A 20,413-nucleotide genomic window follows, 5' to 3' on the forward strand; every position below is an offset into this window, starting at 1 on the left:
CATGCCTCCCTGCGAATTCTCCCTAGAGCTCAGAGCCATTCCGTCCTCAGCCCGTAGCTGCCATTTTATAAAAGGTCTTGAATAAAGTGAAATATGATTAGTTGGTTATTGGGAATGAACTAACGATATGCACAATTCAGTGACATTTGTCATTGAGGACACACAGGAATAAAGCTAACTTTCTCCAAATTTTGATGCAATAATAGCCCATTTTTTTCCTAAGAAAAACACAGAACTTCATAGTGTTTCTTCAAGAAACACCATCCCCAATTGCCTTCAGGATGTTCCAAAACCTCCTGGTGTAGCTCAAACAGGAGGTAGGGTGAGAAGGTTAGGAACCCTGGCTGGGCTTGCACCCAAACCTGAAACTCAGTAATCGTGTGATTTCCAGCAAGTCACTTAAAATCTTCCTGCCTCAGTTTCCTCATATAAAAGAGGGATAGTAATATTACCTCTTTCATACGGTTGTTGTAAGTATTAAGTGATCACTTAGAATGATGATCAGCAGATAAGAGCTATTAATAACTCACTAAGAAGATGAGATGGTTGGATGGCATCACCGACTCCATGGACATGACCTTGAGCAAACTCCGGGAGGTGGTGAAGGACAGAGGAGCCTGGCGTGTTGCAGTCCATGGGGTTGCCAAGAGTCAGACCCAACTTAGAAGCTCAACAACAATAACAAACCTATAATAAGGAAACTGACACAAATCTGTCTGAAACCAATGGAAGTTTCCCTATTTCTACAGCCGTTAAGGTACTGTCTTAAAAGAGGTACAGAGATTATCCCTTCTTAACCTGATGCTGGGAAGGATTGAGGGCAGGAGGAGAAGGGGATGACAGAGGATGAGATGGTTGGATGGTATCACGGATTCAACGGACATGGGTTTGGGTGAACTCGGGGAGTTGGTGATAGACAGGGAGGCCTGGCATGCTGTGGTTCATGGTGTCGCAAAGAGTCGGACACGGCTGAGTGACTGAACTGAACTGACCCTGTCTGCCTAAACCCAACTTCCTCTGGTCCTTTGAAAATACTCCAGGCTTTGCTGCCCAACCACACGGAGCCTGTGTTCACCTTGCCATTTCCCCTCTTCTCCAAGCCAGGCTGAAATCCCACACCCTACATGCTGCCCTTCCAGGAGAGGGGTCTCTTTGGACCCACACAGTCTTTGCTGTCTCCTGCGTCCACGGAGCCTTCATTTTGCTGTGCTGTTTGCATGATGATTTACGAGTCAGATCTTACTCTTCACGCTTGATGGCAAGGACCCTAAAAAGTCACATTTCTGTTTTCCTCATAAAATTTTGTTCGATAAATGTCTGCTACCACCTCATTTATTAAATCTCTCATCCAGTCTTGTCAACAATAAATGTAGTAAACCATATATGCAGTGGGATTTGGCAGGAGAGTTAAAAGTGTCAGTTTAAAGTATCTTCACAAAACAATTAAAGTCTCACTGGAGCTTGCTGTCATTCCCTGTTTTGTTCCCACCTTGAAAATAATTACAAAAGATGCTAAGAATTTGTGACAGCTTATCTTCAGTGTCTCTTTGCACCTGCAGGGGATGGTGGAGCAGGTGTGTTCTGGGAGTCACTAGCGTCCTCTCCGTCAGCAGTGGGGACATCTGCTCAGCTGTGCTGGCCACCCTGTTTCTGTTCTGGGGCACCTGCTTCGCCCTGGCCACTTCTAGTTCCAGTGTGTTCCATGAATCCCGCTTGACTTCTGCCCGGGGAAACTGCATTAATTCTGACCATTTATTAGGCACTTGGTAAATAAAAATTCAGTGTTTTACAATCAGCAGTGCGCTGGGAAGTATCTAACAGGTGTGCGGGGTGCAGGGGGCGGGGGACACAGCCCTGACTTGGAGGATTAACAGTGTCCTGGTGTAAATGCAGCCAGTCCCGCTCGGGCGCATGCGGATCTGTTCCAGCATGACGACACATAAGGGGATGACTTGAGCATTGTTCGGCTTGCCCACGAGGGTTTCATCACGTGACCCAGGAGACCGCAGCGGCGGCACATAAAGGGCACGCGTGCTCGGGTCGCCAGGACGACAAGCCGACCACATCTGCAGCTTGACTTTCTATCTGGTTCAGAAGACCCTCCCGCCGGCCCGTCCCTGTAACATCAGCTGCACCCCTTGCCCTGGGCCCGCCCTCCTCAATTTCCCCTTTCCTCTCCCTGTTCTTTAGCTCTTGGGGTCTCTCTCTGGTTTTAGTTCTCTTCCCCTTGCAGGCAGGGTGCTGGGACTGCTGAGTCCCGAGCAACATGGGCCTTCACTTCCACAAGCAAACTTCAGGCTTTTTCAAGGTGACCTTACAAAGTGATGCATTCATTGCAATATCCACACAATATCCTTCTTTCTTAACCAGTCAACATGGACAAACGTGCTGCCACATTTATTGAGTTGCTGCCCGTTCATTCTGTGTTACTAATAAAGTTTTTGAGTGTTGTGGCCCTCCTTGCATTTCCCTATAAGTCCTGTGGTTTTTAATGCACAATTTTGCAAACGCATTGTATTTTAGGAAAGCAGACGTCACATGATAGAAGGACCTGCCCATTCCCCTTCCGGCTCTCTCGGAAGAGCTGGTTGTGGGCACACTGGTTCCCCAACTCGGCATTAGTGACATCACAGTGGTCACCAAAACCCACCACAGGGGGCGTGTGTTGGGGGTGGGACTGCAGAATCCACATGCTTGTCATTCCCGGGAGATGCTGCGGTGCTGGTGTGAACTGAGAACCAGTCCTGAGGGTCAGACGCGTGCCTCTCCTCTACAGGAGTCAGGAGCCCCTCGCCCTCCTCCTGTGGTCACCATGGGAGAGGAATTGGGGAAGACACAGCGAGCCTCATCTGTGTGCACTCCCCACGGGGGCAGGCTGGCTGTTTTACTGCTGATAGGAAGTAAAAACGACTTAGGGGGAAAAATGGGAAAATAAAAATTTAAACTATTATATAATTACAATAATAAGGGCTAAAATATAAAAACAAGGATGTTGATGTAAGAGACTTCTTTTAAAAATTATTATTTTGTATAAATCTAGTCCAGTCTCTTGTCCTTTATCCTTATTAAACTAGACTTCTTTATTGTTATACCATTTCCCTTAAAAAGTGAAGTGAGACTGACTTGGAAAATAGGTTAGTTTCCAGAATTTAAAACATGCTCTCTGATCTGAGTAGGAAAACCCAGAGAACGTTCTAAAAGTTATTCTTATACACAGAAAAGTACAGTCTTTGCTAAATGTTTAACAAGCTTATATGGTTTGATGTGAAGTATTTAATCCCACATAATTCACTCATGGTGACATGGTTTGTCCCTGGAGAAAGAAATGGCAACCCACTCCAGTATTCTTTCCTGGGAAACCCCATGGACAGAGGAGCCTGGTGGGCTACAGTCCATGTAACTGCAAACAGTCGGACACAACTGAAGTGACTTAGCACACACACATGGTCTTCAACTGAACCTCAGCAGTCTAAAGCACTGAAGAAAGTGAAATCTGAATTAAAGGCTGATTACCAGCCTGATCTCATTAAGCCCTCAGATGTAAAGCAGACTACACAGTGAATAAAACCGATGGCAAAAACTAGATGAAACCATGTGAAACTGTGGTAAGAGGTGGGAGATCTTGTCTCTTATCCAGATTTAATAAAACATTTGTGTCCTTTTTGGAAAGTTACTGATTTCTTTGCACATCCTTTTTTCAAGTAAGTTTGGGCTAATGCAGAAAGGTGAGTTATCTTTGGCTCAAACATATCACATCTTGATATGTGCCTTCAGGCTCTAAAGGTCAGGGTTGGGGATGGACTAAAGTCCTAGAGACCTTTTTGGAGGCTGATATAAGCAACACCCACTACTTCGTGGTGTCTCGTTGGCTGGGGGAAGATCTGAAAAACCACTTCTGAACCGACACAGAATCGCACTCTACTCACCAGCTCTGTAGAGTAACCAGTTAGGTCACAGGCAACAGAACAGATGTCACTATGCCAACTCTGGTTCTAAATTCACGGTGTCTCCTAGTAGGGTATTACCTGTGCACTCTTTCCCCGCTAAGCTTTGCAGAACTTCAATTAAGGCTGAAATGTTAGATCAAACTTGGCCCTATCTTACTCGGGACATCCTCTGAGCTCCTCGGGACATCCCAGACCCAGGACCGGCTACTTCCCGGGTCCACATCTTCAGGTCCCACTGCTCAGCACCTCCCTTGCCTGGGTCCCCACCATGGTTGGCTGCCCTTCCAGTGGACCTCATGAGCAATGCTGGATTACTCCTCCTCTGGGAACCTCACCCTCAGGTGCATGATGGGAAATTCCAACTCTTGACCCTCATGTTCGAGGGCCTTTCCAAAGGCCTCCATCCTCCATCCTAGTTAGGTTGCCTCCAAACACCCCTTCTTCCATTGACAGGGGTCTGATCACCACCCTTCAGCACCACCTGCCTTTTCTTCTGGTTTAATTTTCCAACTCTTCTTCCCACTGAATCCTCCAGGTCCAGGTTGAGTCATTGCCCACTCTGTATGAGTGGTGATCTTGCTTTCCTCTAATGAAGGATGCACTGGCTCCATTTATCCATTCAACAAACTTTTATCAAAGACCTACAAAGTGCCAGGCACTGTTCTAGCTACAGAGTCCAGACTCCCCAACTGGCATTTCATCACACAGCTGCTGTAGTAAATTGTAATAAATGGTTAACACTGATCAACAGCATATCGTGTGTGCTCAGTGGCTCAGCTGTCCCCTGCTTTTCATGACCCTTTGGTCTGTAGCTCACCAGGCTCCTCTGTCCATGGAATTTTCCAGGCCAGGATACTGGAGTGGGTTGCCATTTCCTTCTCCAGGGGGTCTTCCCAACCCAGAGATCGAACTCACGTCTCCTGTGTCTCCTGCATTGCAGGTGGATTCTTTACCCACTAGGCTTCGAGGAAGCCCTTTATCACACAGTCGCTGTAATAATTTATAATAAATAGTTAACATTGATCAACAACGTACTGCTCCAGGAAATGGGTTAAGTACTTGCTGACATGTCGTATTTCCTATTCCCAGTAACCCCCTGAAGTGGGGACTGTTACCCTCAATTTCTCATATGAAGCAGTGAGACACGAGAAATTGGATGACTTCCCTGGCCAGGATTCAAAGTCTGCTCCCCGGCTCCAGACCGCCCGTCGCCTCCTGCACGGCTTCATTCTCACCGCGTGGCCTCTGCCATGATTAATTCCCATTTTCAGTTTTCACCTGTGTGTATCCTGTGTCCTCAACTTAGGTCCCAGACCTCTCACTGAGCATGTGAGTGTGAGTGTGCTCACTCACAGCACAGCTTCTAGGGCAACCGTCTTCACCCATCATGGTGAGATTTTGCCGGAATTCGAGGTTGGAGTCATGGTAATAAGCACGTGCCCTGGACTGGTCCTGTTTTCTAGCATGTGCAGAAAACATACGAAAAGCGTCCTGCACCTCAATTTTACACACACTTCCCACCTCCCCTGAAACTCGACTTCAGTATTATTGAATGGAAGTTCTTCAGTATTATTATTGCAGTAGAATCTGTGACATTTTTCCCATGAGGTGTTCATTCAGTCTTCTTAAAGAAATAGGGGAAAGTCTCCAGAAGCCTGGGAACTTTGGGAGGGGCTGGAAGCCGCACCTCTCAACTCGGAAGGTCAGCCCGGAGGACTGGGTCTGCGGCTGTCTGGATGCACCTCACCACGTCCCCCGAGTCCGTGAGGCTCAAACACGCTCAATGGTTCTTCCCACTCTGCCCCGGTTGCTCTCGAAGGAAACCTTTTCCGTGTGTTTGCTCAGTCACTTTTTATTTTTGTTACGACGAAAACATGGCCACAGTGCATTCCTGTTCAGGGCTGTGGGTTTTCTGACCTCTCCTAACTGTGAAATGGCTGAGCAGCCTCTCTCCCGGCCACCCCGAGGTGACATTTTAAATCCAGCATCAGGAGGAATTATGAACGGAAACAAGGGAGACTTGAAAAGTAAAGAATCTGGTTTTGGGGTTTTTTTTTTTAGCTTGCTGCCAAGCTAGCGTTTTGGCGTTTATTGGAACTTTCTAACCAAACTTCATACACTAGGCTTGACTCCCTGGCACGTCTGTGACTCCGAGCCTTCATCTTCTCCGTTCTTACAGAAGTGCTTTTAAGTGAAAGTCGCTCAGTTGTGTCTGACTCTTTGTGACCCCACGGACTATACAGTCCATGGAATTCTCCAGGCCAGAATACTGGAGTGGGTAGCCTTTCCCTTCTCCAGGGGATCTTCCCAACCCAGAGGTCGAACCCAGGTCTCCCGCATTGCAGGCAGATTCTTTACCAGCTGAGCTATCAGGGAAGTGCTTTAAAACCATTTACTTAATAGCACTTCCTACTTACACCTTACAACATTCAAGGATGAAATATTAATTTCTAAAATACTCCTTCAAGAGGTAAGAGAGAGAAATGTGGTTGTTAGCAGTTTATCACTTTTTAAAATTGTGGGCTCAGTCACTCAGACCTGGCTGACTCTTTGTGATCCCATGGACTGTAGCCCACCAGGCTCCTCTGTCCAGAGGACTCTCCAGGCAAGAATACTGGAGTGGGTTGCCTTTCCCTCCTCCAGGGGATCGTCCTGACCTGGGATCAAACCCGAGTTTCCTGCATTGTAGGCAGATCCTTCACCACTGTGCCTTTTAAAACTTAGTGCACTTTTTTCTTTGAGCAGTCTTTCTTCTTGAGCAGTCTTAGGTTTGGGCTTCCCTGGTGGCTCAGACGGTAAAGTGTCTGTCTGCAATGCTGGAGACCTGGGTTTGATCCCTGGGTTGGGAAGATCCCCTGGAGAAGGAAATGGCAACCCACTCCAGTACCCTTGCCTGGAAAATCCCATGGACAGAGGAGCCTGGTGGGCTACAGTCCATGGGGTCGCAGAGTCGGACACGACTGAGCGACTTCACTATAGTCTTAGGGTTACAGAAAATTGAGCAGAAAGCAGAGAGAGTTCCCATAATCCCCTCCTGCCCCGGACTCTGGTTCCCTATCACTGATACTTGGTATTGACATAATGGACGTGTTACAACTGATGAAACAATATTAATCCATTATTATTAACTTCGGTCCACAGTTTACCTTGGGCGGTCACTCCTAACGTAGCACATTCTATCGGTTTTGTCAAATACATGTATCCTGTATTCACAATTATAGCATCATATATCATGGTTTTACTGCCTTCAAAACCCTATGCTCCCTCTGTTCACACCTCCCTCCCTCTTTTTGAAAGATCTTATTTATTTATTTAATTTTCTTTTACTTTTGCCTGTGCTGGGTCTTTGTTGCTACGTATGGGCTTTTCTTTAGCCGCAGCAAGCAGGGACTCCTCTCTAGTCGTGCCGCTTGGCCTTATTGCAGTGGCTTCTCCTGTCATGGAGCATGGCTCAGTACCTGTAGCACACTGGCTTAGCTGCTCCGCAGCATGTGGGATCTTCCTGGACCAGGGATTGAACCCATGTCTCCTGCATTGACAGGCACATTCTTAAGCCCCAGGTAAGCCCCCTCCCTCCTTCTTAACCCAAGGCAACCACTGATTTTTGTGCTGGCCTTCCCAGTTCTGCCTGTTTCACAACGTCCTATGGTCGATGCCATAGAGTAGGCAGTCTTTCCAGACTGACTTCTCTCACTTACAAATATGCATGTAAGTTTCCTCCACATCTTTTCCTGATTTGATGGCTCATTTACTTTTAGAGACGAATAAGATTTCATTGTCTGGATAAGCCACAGTTTATCCATCCACTTGCCTATTGAAGGACATCTGGTTTGCTTCCATTGTGTTTTGGTCACTAGGAATAAAACCACTAAAAACATGCATATGAGGGTTTTGTATGGAGAGAGGGAAATGTTGAGTTAAATTTTACAGGATAAAACTATTACTGTCGACATCACTTCTGACATTACTACTGTTGCGATTACTGATGTTAGCAAGATTATGTTACCAAACCCAGAGGTAAAAGCAGTGCTGATGTGACCACAGAGGTGCTAGGTTTGTGGTGCTAGGTCGAGGTGCTAGCCTCGACCTGTGAGGAAACCCTTGGCTCCTAAGGAAGGAGAAAAGCCACTGTGTATCAGGCAGGAAAACACTTGAGCTACAGAAAGCCCACCTCCAGAGGCTGCACTACGGGGCTTGGTTTCTCTGAGACAAGAGGAGCAGAAGGATGCGGAGGCCAGTGTGGTCCTCACACCCCCGACTTCCCTTCTTTCCACCGTCGGCGCGGACACCACCTCCAGCATCGTCGTCCTGCCTCTCATAGCTGCCACGTGTGTGTGTCCAGGGGTGGGTGGCCTCAGGCCAGGGGGCCGCAGGGGCAGCAGCAGCATGGCCTCCGCAGGGACGCACGAGGTTTCCCTGTCCCTTCTGCGTGAGCTTCTTCGCTTTGTGTCTCGCGGGCCACGCAGTGTCCCACGGCCACCTCCACACCTGAGGGAGGCTCCGAGGCCAGCAGCTGCTCTTCACAGCACTGTGGGGGAGGAGACCGCTGGGAAGGGCATTAGGAACGGATGTCAGATTGGCTAAACCCTCAGATGGATAAACAGCCACAACAATGACAGACTCAACATCACTGCAGTTGGGCTTGGTCTGAGCACCCGGCAGCCTGCGAGGGTCTCCCTGGTATTCATGGGAAGACCTGGTTGGACAGAGATGCTCAGATGGGCTGGCATGTTCTGCGAGGTCTCCCAGGGGCCACTATAGTCCTGCTGTCCATCTCAGCTCAACAACACGCTCACTGAACATGCCCGGGCAAACCAGCTTCCTGCTTGACTGGTGGCCTGGCATGTATAAGACCCAAGTCTCCCCACCTGCCGATGTTGAAGGTCAGGCTCTGAATGGAGGGTTGGAAGCAGAGAGAGCATAGCAGAGGCAGAAGGTTCATTGTCATGGCACTCCCCATCCGTTTTCCACTTCCGTGGCTTGGATTTAGGTCTCATTATCTCACTGGGGCTTCCCAAGTGGCACTGGCGGTAAAGAACCCGCCTGCCAATGCAGGGGGCGTCAGAGACCTGGGTTTGATCCCTGGGTCAGGAAGATCCCCTGGAGGAGGGCATGGCAACCCACTCCAGTGTTCTTGTCTGGAGAATCCCCATGGACAGAAGAGCCTGGTGGGCTACAGTCCGTGGGGTCACAAAGAGTTGGACACGACTAAAGCGACTCAGCACGCACGCATGCATGTCTCTCACTTAGATCTTGGCGATGACTTCAGAACTGTCTCCCTCTGCTGGTCCCCTCACATCCAATTCATTTCCCCCAGCATTTTGAGCCGAGCCTCCAGAAACTCAGGTGCTCACACGCCCGTCATGCCTGCCCGCCTCCTGCCACGGGCAGCCCTGACGCCCTGGCCTGTCATCCGGCATCTCCACGTCCGACTCCATCTCTTCATTCCCAGTCTGGCTCTGCCCCTGCCTCTGAGCCTCTGCTCATTCCCGCTCTTCCCTCTGACTGGACTGTCTTCTTCTTATAAAAATTCAGGATTTCAATGCACAAAGCATAGAAAAGTATAGGTGTATTTAAAAACATTGACACTGAGAAAATTACACAAAACCAAAGAATTTAAAGAATCTATGTCCTTAAAAGAATTCTATAACCTGGAAACATAATAACCTGTAGCGCAAACAAGACACCATAACAAATAAAAATGGGAGGAACGGAGCAGGGCAGCAAATGAAAAATGCTGATTCCTGCAGCCATATGTTGACAGGTTATGGTACATGACAATATATACTGAATTCACATGAAAAATTTTAAAGTTACATAGGGAAGTACAAACAGTTAATACTTTCTTGTTATAATTTGTGAACATATTCCTTAAACTTTTGAACCTCAACTGTCACATCTGTAAAATGGACATATTAATAAACTGTACAGAAGATAGGGAAAGAGACTAAAAAACTGTTAGGGGTCTTTTCAACATTAAAATGTCCAATACTACTAGCTATTTAAAAGCAAAACAGTCTCAAAAATGATTACATAATTTCATAATAGCAGTCTCTTCTTTTTAGCAGTCTCTCTTTAACTCATGTAAGCACAGGACAAATACATATGCCAGGCTAGACTCTGGAGGGGGCCATCCTGCATTATCAGGAGAAACACCTAAGTTGTTGCTCTTTCTCCACATTTTTAGGAGTTCAAGAGAAGGACTCAATACCCCTGGCAATTTCTCTCCCTCTCACTTAATCCTTTTCTAAAACCTCTGTTCAAGTGACTCAACTCTGTGGTTTCTTGTGGTTTAATTCTTTGAAGTGGTTCTGCCCAGCTCCAAATTTTACTAGTGTTGCTAGAAACCTAACCAGAATGATGAAAGTTGCACAAGAAAAGCAATTCTTGTGAAATTTCAGCATATTTAGGATCACAACTCCTAAGATAGTCACTTGTAGGATCTTTCTTGCATCTGGTGAGCAAAGTAACTAATCCTTCGCCCACGTGGCAGGAACATTTTAACACTTTCTATTTAAACTGTGGCCCAGTCCGCCAGAATCTACCTTTTCCCATGGTTCTCACTTAATTACAAAACCATAACTACACAAACAGGAAGGAGTGGACTATAGGATTTTCTCTGTCCACTGGGCACTCAAGAAGGCATGTCTGCTGTGGTTCAGAATTCAACCAGGTCATGGAATCAAAGGGGGAGTGGGGTCTTAAGAGTCTGCTATATACACAGGGTGGTGTGATCTCAAATATATCTTTTCCTAAAGAGTGGTGAGCTGCAGAAGTCCACCCTCGGGGAGCATCTGATGGAGTGACGGGTGGCCTGGAGGTTGACGATAAGTCACCACCAGCCATATGCAGCAGGGCCAGGAGCCAGGCCAACACCACCCAGCCCTCCTTCTAGGAGGGGTGGGTGCAAGTCTCTCAGTCATGTCTACGTCTTTGCAACCCCGTGGACTGTAGCCCGCCTGACTTCCCTCTCCTTCACCATCTCCCAGCATTTGCTCAGACTCATATCCATTGAGTCAGTGATGCCATCCAACCATCCCATCCTCTGCAACTCTCTTCTCCTCCTACCCTCAATGTTTCCCAGCATCAGGGTCTTTTCCAATGAATCGGCTCTTCACATCAGGTGGCCAAAATATCAGAGCTTCAGCATCAGTCCTTCCAATGAATATTCAGGGTGGATTTCCTTTAGGAAACCAACCAATCTTAAAGGAAATTAGACGCTTTGGAAAGAGGCAAACTTGTTCAGAGACGAATAATAATACAAAAGCAGCAACCATCTTGAAAATAGATGTGTTCTATCTTGGTTTGAGGGAGTCCAAATTTGGCGCATGCCACCTGGAGACTCCACAGTGCTCAGGGCTGGGGGGTGGGCGGCCGAGGCCAAGGGGTGAGGGTCCCGCAGTGTTCACGCCTGACTCCGCACCTGGCAGCCCAGCGCCAGCCTCAGGGCAGCTCAGCAGAAAAGCATGAAGCTGGTATTTCTGATCCTTCCCAGATCAGAACTCACACAGAGAGCTTCTCACTCGCAAGAGAAGCAAAAAGGAGGACTCGCTGGTTTAGTGAACGGAGACCGGGAGCCTCCGGGACCTTCAGGCAGAGATCTCCCGGCATCCTCGTCCCTCCGCCTCTCGTCACCAAGGACAGAAGGGGCGCCCGGAGCAGGGGCTGGACGTGTGTGCGCGCAGGAGCGAAGGACACAGCGGCCCAGGATGAACGGGAAAGGCCAAGGAACGCCTGTTCTACAGAAAGAAGTAATTACAAAGATCGGCTCCGGGCTTCCCAGGTGGCACTAGTGGTAAAGAATCCACCTGCCAATGCAGGAGATGCAGGAGATGCTGGTTCAATCCCTGAGTCGGGAAGATCCCCTGAAGGAGGGCATGGCAACCCACTCCAGTATTCTTGCCTGGAGAATCCCAAGGACACAGAAGCCTGGCGGACTACAGTCCATAGGGTCACAAAGAGTCGGACACGACTGAGAACACACACACACACCCCTCCAGTGACCTATGATTGAAAAAGAGTTTCATCTCCCGACACGTATCAGGAGGGGTTTGTTTCCTGATGCTTCTCTCATCACTTTTACTGGAGAAACGAGAGGCGAGAGCATCCATGGGTGGACGAAAGGAAAAGCTGGAAACACAGCCTCTGGGGCCCGCGGACCAGGGCTATGTGCAGAGCGGCGATGGGTCACAGTTGCTTCTGAAGGCAGCACCGAGCTCCAGGCTCAGCTCCTCACTGGGGGCTGTTCCTGGCAGGATCGCCCAGCAAGAACCGAGGGAACAGTCTGCAATATGCTCAGTGGGGTGGGGAGCCAAGGTGAGGAGATTCATAAAAAATGTGCCTCCAGCCGATGGTTTCCATACTTCGGGGCAAGAAACGGTCTTCTCGAGAGCAGGGTGGGGTGGGGAAGGGAGGCGGGGAGGGAGGGGGCCTGGGGCCCGTCCCAGAGTTCAGGGCTTTCCCTCCGTCTCTCACGATCCTGGGAAGGCATACGAAAAAGCACAGTGCTTTGCCATAAAAATATCATGAGCCCTTCATGCACTGCCCTCCCTATGAGCAATATTACATACCATCCCACGTGGATCAGACCAAAGAAACACGATGATTTATGTCTAGCTTCTGCATTCACATTGAGACACTGGCTATCTTTGCACGCTTTGTGGCAATCAGCCTAGAAAGTTGATTCCCTGGGTGTTATTTCATCCAGATCCTCTGTTTTTTTGGAGAGAAGAAGACAAAGAGGGTCACGAAAGCTGTAGGAGGGCTCCCTGAAAGTTCCTGTGCTGCTTCGGGGGCCCCGGGCTAGGGCTGGCACATCCCCTTCCCCCCACCATCCCGCCCCAGGTGCTGGCCTCCTGGAGGACAGGCCGGGCCCAGGGCTGGATGACCGAGCAGACAGCCAGAAGCAGTGTCCCTGAGAGCTCAGCAGCCGGCGTTCCCGCAAGGCAGCCTGGCCCCTGCAATCGGCGAGGGCACCTGGCCTCGAGGTCATGGCTCCTGCCTCCCCGTTCCACTCCCCAGTGGTCAGCCAGCACGTCCAAAAGGAAGGAACAGTCTAGAAGGAATCACAGCCCTGAGACAAGGGAGTGGCAACAAGCCCAACACACGGGGCAGAGTTAGCACCTCCCAACGTGAAAACCCGGCTACTCTGTGAGTAGGGACAGTGCGCTTTAGAGGGCAAGGGCTGCACGTGGAAAACCACGGAAGGGGTCATCAAACAAGGACAGGTGAGAGAACCAAAAGTCCAGGAAGGCCACGGGAAAGGAAGGTAGAAGTCTTTAAAAAAAGTGAATAAAGGCTGAAGAACATACAAAGTTCACATCACTGTGGCGAGAATGATGGCAAAGTCGTTCTCCCAGGACACGGCAGCAAGTTTCCAAAGAACACACCGTAAAGAAACAGAAAACATAAATACAGGTGAGGATGAGGACCTGCAGGAGTTCCAAGAGGCACAAACCGAGACGGGAAGAGACGCAGCATCCAGACAGAGAGCAAGACATTGTCCCGAGCTGGGAGAGACAAGCCCCCTCATGGAAAGGTCGTTTTCCACCCAACACCATGCAAGATAAAATGTTAAGCCCACCCGGAGACATGCCGTCACTCACTTTCAGAACATTAAGGACCGAGAGAAGCTGGCTGGCAAGAAAGGGGAGGTGGGGAGCGGCTGGAAATCCATCAAAGCTGCTCAGAACCAGGCAGCGATCCAGCAGAGCGGTTCTCGGGGTGGGGTGGGGGTGGTCAGTCGACGAGGAGGAAATGAAGATCCAGGAGAGGGGTAACCGGGGGCCCTGGGTTCCTGGGAAGGCAGAGGTGTGTGCAGACGACGGTGGAGCCTTGAGAGCAGGAAGAAGGGGGACGCGGAAAGGAGACAGGCTCAGTGTCTTCACTGTTCAGTTCAGTTCAGTTCAGTAGCTCAGTCATGTCCAACTCTGCGGCCCCATGGACTGCAGCACACCAGGCCTCCCTGTCCATCACCAGCTCCTGAAGTCCACCCAAACCCATGTCCACTGAGTCGGTGATGCCATCCCACCATCTCATCCTCTGCCGTCCCCTTCTCCTCCTGCCTTCAATCTTTGTCAGTATTAGGGTCTTTTCCAATGAGTCAGCTCTTTGCAACAGGTGGCCAAACTATTGGAGTTTCAGCTTCAACATCAGTCCCTCCAATGAACACCCAGGGCTGATCTCCTTTAGGATGGACTGGTTGGCTCTCCTTCACTATTACCTGTATGGATTCGGGTCCACAAGACCAGCAAGGTGCCCACCCAGTCACCGAGGGTCAACACCAGGACCACACTCCCGGCATGCACAAAACCCACCTGCGGGCGGCCAGGCCTTCATACACGCAGAAGACACACACGTGTGCCCAGAGAACCAGCTGTCCACTGTGCCCACAGGAATGCTGGGTCTGTCCATTGAACCTGAGCCTTTTGTGAGTTGAAATATAAAACAAGCACGTGGGCACACACACACACACACAGAGACGACTGAGCTGTAATTACTGTTCTAGCTACCTGATCTTAGAAACACAGCAATGTGCCAGAGGAGACAGTTTTCAGAGGCTGGCAGGATTGCAACCAAGCTTTCCACCCTTGAAATGAAACTTCTGAAGTAATTAATCAAGATTTATGTGGCTTCTCCTCCGGCCCCCTCTCAAATACGCACACACACACACACTCACACACACACACAAGGAAAGAGGGAACGTATTCTTAATACTAACTCAGGGCAGCTCAGACTCTCTAGCCATAAAGTAAATCTGTCTCATTTACTCAGACCTTGCATGTGAAAAGTGCTTCACAGCTTTCAAAAAACCTCCCCAGACCTCCTCTCCAGCGTGGACTGTCCCATTCTCAGGAAGGATGAGTTGGTGCTTTAAAAAAAAAAAAATAGCAAAAGTCAAAGATTCTGGGATCAAAGCCTGGCTCTCCTTCCTTCTTGCGGCTTGACCTCTCCCAAGAGGTTTCCCATCTCTGGTCCTAATTTCCAAGTTTAAAAAGGGGAGGATTAAAGGCAACCACAGGGACTATGGCGAAAGTCTTAGTAGAAGTTTCTGGTGTGAAAATGGACAAGTGGTTTTCCCAGGAAGGAAAGCGGCCCTGGGAGCGTCAGGGACGGAGCGGGAGCCCTGGGTGACTGGTGACCGCCCCCGGACAGATGTGCGCCTCGGCCGGCCGGCGGGCACCCCATCCCCACCCTGCCTCTGCGCTTGCCTCGCGGCCTGGACGTCCCTCCCCCTCACCTCCTCACTGGCCCAGCCCGCCTCCAGGACCACCGACCGCCACCAGGCCCACGGGAAGGGCCCCCCACCCTATGCGCTCTCAGCCGGGGCCCTGCAGGCATGCATTTAACTCTGATCTGAGCCCCTGGGGGGCAGCAGGTCACGAGCCGGAAGGGCAGGCAAGGTGTCGGCCACACAGTAGTCACCTGGTTTCCCGGCAGGTGGAAACCCAGGCATCCCAAGCCGGTGACCTCCGTGAAATTCACGGGCAAAGCTGCCCGTTCCTTTCTCTCCGGTATCGCCAAGCAGTTCTTCATTTCGTCTATGACCCTCCCCGGAAGCGGAAGTCACCTCCTCGTTAGCCAGCCTGCAGCAGCCGGGAGCGGTCCGCCCTCGTTCGCCCACAGTCACGCCCGTGCCCCCGTCCTCCCAAAGAGTCAGGGTCCCTCGGGCCGGGGCAAGACCAGAGGCGGCGCCCCACTCCAAAGAGGCAGGGGAAATCCAGGAGTCCAGGAACGCACGGCTGAGCTACTGCACCCTCTTCTCATGGGCCATACTTCTCTACACTCGTCACTTTTATACCTATTCTTTTTTTTTTTTTTAATCACTACCAGTTTACCACTTTCCCTTTTTAAAAGGTAGAGGAAGTCTGGGCATAAAATCCCTGAAATATTCTTAATTTTAAAACATGCCCAACCGATTCCACTTGAGTGACGCTAGTGCAACTCACCATAGACGATTTGTGAATCCTCTGTCATCACCATCAGGAATGCACAGAAGAAAAATAACATAACATTGTGGGGCGGCTATACGCCAATACAATTAAAAGGAATAACAGAAAAACCAAGACAGAGAAAGACACACCCTGTAAACACAGCCATCTGCCTAGAAAAGTGACTGGGAGGAAATACATTCACATTCGAATTCTAATATTATCTCTGGGGGCTAGGAAAGCAGGTGATTTTAATTTTCTTCTTCCTTTTTTTTTTTCTGTTTTGTTTAAAATTTCTGTTAAGACTGAGAATGGTGCTTTTTTCGATTTTCCTTAAAACTTTAACGATGCAGGTAATGTGAATATGCAATTAAAGATAGTGATACGCTGAATGTGGAAAGCACTGGCAACTACAGAAAAGTTTTTTAAGTCTTGGTCCCTGTCACCGGGGGCTTCTCTCGGGGTGATGGTGGTAAAGAGCCTGCTGGTCAATGCAGGAGACTTCAGGAGACCCGGGTTCGATCCCTGGGTTGGGAAGATCGCTTAGAGGAAGAAAGAGCAACCCACTCCAGTATTCTTGCCTGGAGAATCCATGGACAGAGGAGCCTGTGGGCTACAGTCCATGGGGTCGCAGAGAGTCGGACGCGACTGACGTGCCTTAACACGCAGGCACGCACACCCTGTCACCGAGCAGGGCTCAGACTTGAAGGGACAGCCACAGAAACAAGTAATGACTAGGTGGGTGTGTGGATGCAGTAACTGCAACAATATTTCTTCAACCAGTATTCTGTTCTGAGCACACAGATGTACTGAGGCCATCATTCGAAGAGAGATCAGGTGCAGTGATGACCGTGAAAGACGAGAGACCCTCTGAGGAAACCAAGGCAGGCTTCTCAAAGGAGCAGACGCAGCCGTGGTCGGTACGGAGAGACGTCACCACGCTGAGGAGCCGGAGAGACGTCACCACGCAGAGGAGCCGGAGAGACGTCACCACGCAGAGGAGCCGCAAAGCGCAGAGAAGCCCGGCGCTGGGGCGCGTGAGTCTGCTCGCGAAAGGTGTGAGCTTATTTTGGTTTGGCAAACAAGTTCATCTGCATCATTTTTATCTTTAAAATTACTTCTGCATGTACTTTTGGCTGTGCTGGTCTTTGCTGCTGCACGGACTCTGCTCCAGTTGTGGCGCGCGGGGGCTCTTCTCCAGCCCAGTGCTCGGAGAGTTTCCTTGTTGCGGAGCAGGCCTCCAGGCACGCGGGCCTCAGCTGGGGTGTGTAGGCTCAGCAGCTGTGGCCCCCAGGCTTAGCGGCTCTGCGGCGTGTGTGTGGGATCTCCCGGTGTCTCCTGCATCGGCAGGTGGATTCCCACCAGGGAAACCCTGTATCATCTTTTTGATTCCACATATATGGCATACCATATGATATTTGTCTTTCTCTTTTTATTTTTTCTGATTTTTATTGGCGTATAGATGATTTATAGTGTCGTGTTGGTTTCTGCTGTACGGCAAAGTGAATCAGTTGCACATATACATATTCCCACTCTTTTTTAGATTCTTTTCCCATTTAGGCCATTACAGAATTTTGAGTCAAGTTCCCTGTGCTACAGCAGGTCCTTGTCCGTTATCTATTTTATATATAGTCGGTGTGTATATGTCAAACCCAATCTCCCAATTTACCTCCCCCATTTTGGTTACCTCTGTAACCATAAATATTTTACAACTGTGACTCTACTTCTGTTTTGTAAATCCGCTCATTTGTAGCATTTTTTTAATTCCATGTATAAGAGATGTCACATGACATTTGTCTTTCCGTGTCTGACTTACTTCACTTGGTATGATAACCTCTCGGTCCGTCCACTTGCCACAAATGGCATTATTTCATTCTTTTTATGGCTGAGTAATATTCCACTGTGTGGAATATATTTTCTTTATTCACCTGTTAGTGAGTCTAAACAAGTGATACAGGAGTGTGATGTGATCAGGTTTGCATTTAAGAAGGATCACTCTGATGAAATTTACTAGTCTCTACCCAAAATCCTGAAAGTTCTATGATAAGTGGGAAAATGAAAGAAGCGTTCCCATGAAGTCTTTATTGTTGCTAAAGCTTAAAAGACATCCTGGAAGGGTTAAGCAGTAAAATCAGATGAGAAGAAAGGAGGTATAAAATTTGGAAAGGGGTGGTAAAATTATCATTATTTGTAACTGACTGGACTAGAAGGTTAGATAACATAACTGACTCAAAGGACATGAGTCTGAACAAACTCTGGGAGTTAGTGGAGGACAGAGGAGCCTAGCGCACTGCAGTCCATGAGGTCACAAAGAGTCAGACTCGACTTAGCAACTAATCAGTAACAACCTGACATACTTGGGAAAATGATCTGAAGGACAAATATAAATGACCTAAGGTGATTCTTACATGAGGTGGACGAGTAAAAGTCAGTACTGAAATCTCTCTGCCCCTCCTCCTCTTCCTCTTCCGCCTCCTCTTCCCATTCCATTCCAGAGCAGTTCAGTCCCAAAGCTGTGAGCTGGGGGTGGACAAGACAGGCTGCATGGCCAGGGCCAAGCGTGGAGGAAGCTGTGACGCTGAGATCTGGGGGTCAGAGCCTGGATGGGGGAGGAGAGCGTCCACACAGGGGAGTGGGTCACAGCAGTTATGGAGCATGACTACACGGAGAAAAACTGATCAAACAACAATAGGTGTAAATGTAGATAGGCTCCTCACTACGGGAGAAGAGAGTTACAAATATGGAAAAGCCGCAAACTTAGAATGAACCTTGTGATACTGGATTGGAATGAAGATGTTGGCATGACCTCCACATTTAGGATATATAGAAATATAGAACAGATCCAGATGTGGATGTGTTTGTACATGTGAGCATCTTGGTCGCTCTACACAGATACAGAGATCAAGACTGGGGTAGAGATAGACATGTCAAAAAATACAGAAGCCACCTCAAAGGGGCTCCCCCCAGCCACACCTGGGACTCTGAGTTTTGAAATAAACAGTAGCAGTAAGGTATGGTAACCCACTGAATAAAACAGGAAAACAAGTGTCCAAACTCACGGAAGTCCACAAATCTTAGCAATGTTTTCATAGGTCAGTTTCCCAAAGGACTAGAAATAAAAGTGAAAATAAACAAATGGAACCTAATCAAACTTAGAAGTTTTTGCATAGCAAAGGAGACCATCAACATAACGAAAAGACAACCTACAGACTGTGACAAAATATTCGCAAATGATGTGACCAACAAGGGCTTAATTTCCAAAATATACAAACAGCTCATAAAACTTATTAATAAAAAAACAAACTCATGTAAATCTGCAAATTAATAATCAAATATTTGAAAAGGAAAAGAATACTCTTGCATGCATTAAAGTTTACCCTCCCACAGATTCCTTACTACTCACAAGGGGGAAAAGTATAACTTACAATGGAGACAATTGGAGGACACTCCCTTAATCGACCAGGGGGTCAAAGTGGACATCTTCACTAATGGGACAAATTCGATTCCTGGGCCAGCTGTCATGGTGAATATGAAGAAAAGAGCATCATTTCAGCGACAGTCCTTCTTACAGGGCATAGCCTAGGTCTACAAACTCAAACTGAGACATACGCTACAAAAGTACTTACTCCTCTTCAAAACCACGAAGGTGGTGAAAACCCATGAAAGATGAGAAACTGCTCCAGACTGAAGGGGCCTAGAGAAACAAATGCCCTGCGAAACTCTGAGCCTGATCCTTTTGTTATTAAGGATGCTATTAGAACAACTGGAAAAAACACGAATGGACCAGAGGGCTAGATGGTAGAGATGCATCAACATTCAGTTCCAATTTTGATGGGTTGTCATTTTATTCATCTAAGAGGATGTCCTAGTTTGTAGAAACTTCACAATAAAATATTCAGGGTAGTGGTTCTGGGCAACCATTGTATAATGCTTGCAACTTTTCTGTAAGTTTATTTCAAAACTTAAAAATCAATTTATAAAAATAGCATTCACCATATATAAGAAACTACTCCAAAATATTTAGTGTAAGAAATGTTTACATTTATAAAGGCAATTTTTTAAAAAGGATAAACACACCTAAGAATGAACTTAGAGAAATTAGGCAACATGTACATGAAGAAATCTTTGAAACAATACTAAATAACACAAAGATCTTTCCTTTCTTTAGGTAGATATACTCCTAAGTATTTTATTCTTTTTGTTGCAATGGTGAATGGTATTGTTTCCTTAAAATCTCTTTCTGTTTTCTCATCATTGTTAGTGTATAGGAATGCAAGGGATTTCTGTGTGTTAATTTTATATCCTGCAACTTTACTATATTCATTGATTAGCTCTAGTAATTTTCTGGTAGAGTCTTTAGGGTTTTCTATGTAGAGGATCATGTCGTCTGCAAACAGTGAGAGTTTCACTTCTTCTTTTCCTATCTGGATTCCTTTTCTTTCTTTTTCTGCTCTGATTGCTGTGGCCAACACTTCCAAAACTATGTTGAATAGTAGTGGTGAGAGTGGGCACCCTTGTCTTGTTCCTGACTGTAAG

At 48.1% G+C, this 20,413-nt stretch overlaps 1 long non-coding RNA gene across 1 annotated transcript; it reads right to left on the reverse strand.

Annotated features, from left to right (window-relative positions):
• Positions 1 to 11,850: 11,850 nt before the first annotated feature.
• Positions 11,851 to 13,927, reverse strand: LOC122684073. The gene is made up of 3 exons (XR_006337935.1): positions 13,259 to 13,927; positions 12,518 to 12,659; positions 11,851 to 12,426 (listed from the first exon to the last, which is right to left on the reverse strand). It is a non-coding gene; the product is annotated as an uncharacterized LOC122684073 (long non-coding RNA).
• Between the last annotated feature and the right edge of the window lie 6,486 nt (positions 13,928 to 20,413).

The sequence above is a fragment of the Cervus elaphus genome, chromosome 26 (assembly GCF_910594005.1).
Source record: "Cervus elaphus chromosome 26, mCerEla1.1, whole genome shotgun sequence".
NCBI lineage: Eukaryota > Metazoa > Chordata > Mammalia > Artiodactyla > Cervidae > Cervus > Cervus elaphus.